General features: G+C 36.5%; 1 pseudogene; it reads left to right on the top strand.

Moving 5' to 3' along the window:
* Positions 1–4,019: 4,019 nt before the first annotated feature.
* On the top strand, positions 4,020–4,675 carry LOC113179754 (MOB-like protein phocein pseudogene; annotated as a pseudogene).
* The last annotated feature ends 236 nt before the right edge of the window (positions 4,676–4,911 follow it).

The following is a 4,911-nucleotide window of genomic DNA, read 5'->3' as shown; positions in this document are numbered from 1 at the left end:
ATTATCTTGGTGTGTTTGAGGTGATTTATTCCTTTGCTGTTTTATGTTGTTTATGTGTCATCCCATCTAAGAGTATGGATTGGAACCAGGAGAATTTCTACACAGTGGACTTATATAAATTTTCCAGTACCTCACTGTTTAGGGGGTGACAAATTATAACAACTACGAATGCAAACAATATGCACCATTAAATTATATAATTCCTGCTATGACATCTAGAATGTTAACTGTCACAATAAACAGAAATGAAATGATCGTTTATTGGCTACAGTAAAACAGTGAGTTTGTAAAAAGGTTTACAATTTCAAATAGTAGGGAGAGAACAGAAATGATGTAATATATGATGATTATGAGGGAGGAGGAGAGAAGGTAGAAGTAAAAAATTAAAGGAAGTGTGAAAGGAAGAATAATAGAATTGGCTGTTAGCAGAAAAATGTAGAGAAGAGTATCCAGAGAAACAGATAAATGAGATCGAGAGAGAGAGAGAGAGAGAGAGAGAGAGAGAGAGAGAGAAAGAGAGAGAGAGAATATATACAAAACAGTACTGAAAACACTAATCAAACATTCAAACATCTTAGTTCTCAAAATACTGATCCATGAAAAATAACTGGCTTCAAAAATGCTATAAATGATTTTAAATTATATGAATATGTATAAATGTTCATGAACTATTAAGGTCATGATTAAACATAGAAGAGATGAAAAGATCTCAATGAAAGCTAAAGATTTATTTTTGTTGGAGTTCAAACAATTCTTAGCTTCTCTTCTCAGCAGTGAAGGTGGGGTCATCTGGAGTATGATGCTTGCTTCACTCTCAGGGTGGGGTTGCTTGAGTGAAAAAGGCAATTCTGCAAGCAGAACAATAGAGGCAGAGTTTAGGCTTAAGTATGTTCCAGGATCTTCACTGAATTCCAATTGGCCTCTAGATTTTAAATCAGTGTACATCCAGGGCCCAGCAATTGCCCATCCATGCTGGAAGACTCCACGACAGAGATCTCCTCTGGGTTACACTCATGTGGTGTAGAAGCCCATCTTAATCCACTATGTCACTTGTAGACACTGCATTTCCTTGTTTCAGATTCAGTCTTCAAACTCAATCTCTCCCATCCCTGCCCTTTTGAACTCCCAGCCATGCAGGTCTCTCCCAGCCAGTTCTTTAAGCAGCCAGAATTGAGGGGGAGGAGAAGAGCTGGGTGGGTTTTCACAACCAGTAGTCCCTTGTGTAAACCTCTCTCCATGTTTAATTTTCTCCTGGTAACTTAGGCACACTCTATGTTTTGCAGTGTGGATTTTCTGGGACTGCATTTTGAGCGAAGCTTGGGTTTGTCAAAAATTAGCTCCCCAGCTTCCAGCTTTTGAGCTGCAGCTACAAAATGGTTCCTTCCTCTGTCCTCTGCATGCAGCTGGGAGAGATGTGGCTTTTTTCCACACAATGATATTTTGCAGCATGCCTTCAAGTTTAGTAAGGCAATGTCTTTTATTTGTAAACTCTCCATATGCAAACACACTTCAGGCCTATGAAAAATTCTGGTTCTTTTAATTACTTTATCCCTTTTCTATGTTTATGGAGGGACCACTCTGGATTGTGCCTCCATTCATAGCAATGGCAGTGGTACTGGGAATTTCTTCCTTATTTTATTATTTCCAACCTCCTGAGTCCCTGATATGCTTTGAATGTCCAATATTAAATTCTAATGAAGTCCTCACCCATTTTTTTGTTAACTCACCTAGCTGAGAAGCTGCATATCTGCTTTCTTGGTTTCATGCCATGGAGCAGCCAGGAAAGTGACCTTGAAACCCTCTGAAGCAGTCTGTATTTTAAGTGGAGGGATGAGACCTTTAAAATCAGTGTTATTTAATGGAGTTTTATTTAGCCATAAAGAAAAAATTAAATTATGGCACTTGCAGAAAAATTGATGGAACTAGAGACCATCATATTTAGCAAAATAAGTAAAACTCAGAAGATTAAGGTCATATGTTTTCTCTCATATGTGAAAGCTAGAGTGGAAGAAAGAAAACAAAGGTGGTGTTTGATCTCCTAAAAACCAAAGGGAGATCAAAAAAGAAAAATGACTAAGGGGTGAAAGGCAGGGAGGGAGGTGAGAAATTCTGGCAAATGATATTGGCCAAATTATATTGTGTACATGTACAGTTATATAACAAAATTCATTGATATGTGTAACTATAATGCACCAATAAAATAATAAAATCAGGGACTGGGGATGTGGCTCTGTGGTAAGAGTACTTGCCTAGCACATGTGAGGCACTGGGTTCAATCCCCAACACCATATATAAAAAATAAAATAAAGGCCCATTGACAACTAAAAAATATTTTTAAATGAATAAATAAAATCAGTGTTACTGTATAAAGATGTGTATTACTTTATTTCTAGTGCTTATTATGGTCCTAATAATCAATTGCTTAGCTTCTCTTCTAATGAGATTTGTCCATTAACAAGCTTCAGAGTTTAATTTTTACTTATTTTTCTGTGTGGTATTCCTTAATGTATTTTCTGTAATGCTGATTTAGAACCCATAAATTTTTTAAATTAATGCTTATTTATTCAACTTCACATCATTGCAACTAAAATACCCAACAAAAAGAATGTCAAAGAAAAAAGGTTATTTTGGCTCATTGGTTCCACAGATTCAGTCCATAGTTAGTCAACCCTATCATTTTGGGCCCAAGGTAAGGCAAAACATGGTGGTAGAAGGATGGTGGGAAAGGAAAACTGCTCATCTCATGGCAGCCAAGAAGTACAGAGAGGAAATGGCTGCAGGGAAAGTGGCCACAGAGCACATGAACATTTCCAGCATAGGCCTACAGTTAACACAAGTCAGTCCATTCAAACTAACTGATAAGGTTATAGTTCTTATCATCTCATCATCTCACATTCAAAGACTTATACATTAAGATGAGAGATTTTGGGGAACATCTCATATCAAAACCACAGTATTCCACCGCAGGCCTCCCCAAGTTCAGGTCCATCTCACAATGCAAAAGGTATTTAGTTTATCTTCCAGAATCCCACAGTCTTAAAAGTTTCAGTATTACCCAGAAGTCTATGTTCTAATCATCTCCTCTGAGACTCAAGGAAAACTCTTGGCTATGAGCCCCTATAAAAATCAAAAGCAAGTTTTATACACACACACACACACACACACACACACACACACACACAATATAGAATAGCACAGAGTAAACATTCCCATTCCAAAAGGGAGGAACAGTGGTATAGAAAGAAGAGATGGAACCAAAGTAATACTGAACCTCAGGTAGGCAAACAGGTTCTGTAACTCCACATGTATCATCTATGACACATTATGGAGAGATATTCTATCCAAAAGGCTTGGCAGCCCTATCTCTTTGGCCTTGCTAGTTGTATCACCATGGGTTCTGTTCTAGCCTCGTCTCTTCATAGCCAGCAGCTTTTCTCAGTACTCATTCCATATTACTGGCACATCTTAATTCTCCAGGTTACCATTCTAGTTTCATTTTTACCTTCACATCTTTATGCATTACCATTTCAGAGGCAGGGATTCCAACCCTGCTAAACTTTGTCTGATCTTGTAGGCTCTTCTTTTAAAACTCAGTGGAAATATTCATGATACCCTAACTTCAGCATTCTGCATTCTTGATTAACCAGAATTACATGGATGATGCCAAGATTTAATATCAGCTTCCTCAGTACCTTGGACCCTGGAATCATGGCTTCAGTAGCTTCTGAGTGGCTGCATGGCTGAGCATAATGAAACAAGTTCATAAGTAAGCAAGGCCCCATGATCTCATCTCAAATTTTTTCTTCTACATCCATGGGTCTGAAATGAGTATGGTCTTTCAAATTCTAAAGATGGCTTCAAGTCATCTTTCCAATTATCTCTGTGCAAGATACTTTGCATCTTTTTAGTTACTGTAATCTCTTCAACAACGTCTTCCTTGACCTGGTTTTACATGCATTTTCCTTTCATACTGAAAGTTTTTTTTATTTCTTCAGTTCTAAGAGACTGACACTATAGTGATGGTGGCAGGGACCGTAATTCTGAGGAGGAACCAAAGCTCAGGATTTCTATAATTGGCCTGATGAATCATTTGAGGAAATGGACAGCACACTTGCTGTCCAGCAATATACTCAACATAACATAGAGGCAATATTCCTCTAATACTGACAAAATTCATGAACCATCTGAAGGCCAAGATGAAGGTATATGGGAGTATGAACATTTAAGGCAATTCTAAACTAAATGGACTTTCTGTCAAAATTTAGAGGGAATGCCATCCAGATACATGTACCAAATAATAGCAAATGAACCATGGGTTTTTCTTTGGTCAGCTCATAAAACTCCAGAAGAGTGTCCTGCTATTGACTATCCTAGACACACACTTGATTATGCTTCATGACTTCTGAATAGCAATAAATATTTTCAAAGCAGTATTAGCATAAAAGACTCATCTATAGAAAAACTAGGATGACTATACTGTAAAATTTACAGAATATTTTCACATGCTTATTTTTATCACTGGCAGATATTTGATGAATATAAAAATGAAACATTTTTATGTCATCAATTTACTAAACTCATGATAAAATATAATTTGATGTTGAAGGATAATCTGATTGTACTAATTTTAGAAGAGAAAGTTCAGAATTCATTTTCTAAGGAAAGTGAAACATGAAGGGAGTCATAGAAAATGTATTGATCATATCATTAATATTGTACTATATATATTATTTTATAAACATCAATCACCCATATTACAGCTTCATTGTTTTTGTATATGGTGTGTTGCCTTTAAAAATGGGAAATACTTTTTTAAGTTATCCATGAGCTGTATACTCACCAGTGTGGTACTCATGGATTTTATTTTTATTTTTTAAATATTTTTTAGTTGTAGATGAACACGATACCTTT

This window comes from Urocitellus parryii, chromosome 1 (assembly GCF_045843805.1).
Source record: "Urocitellus parryii isolate mUroPar1 chromosome 1, mUroPar1.hap1, whole genome shotgun sequence".
In the NCBI taxonomy this organism is placed as follows: Eukaryota; Metazoa; Chordata; class Mammalia; order Rodentia; family Sciuridae; genus Urocitellus; species Urocitellus parryii.
This window is presented reverse-complemented; position numbering and strand designations above follow the sequence as displayed.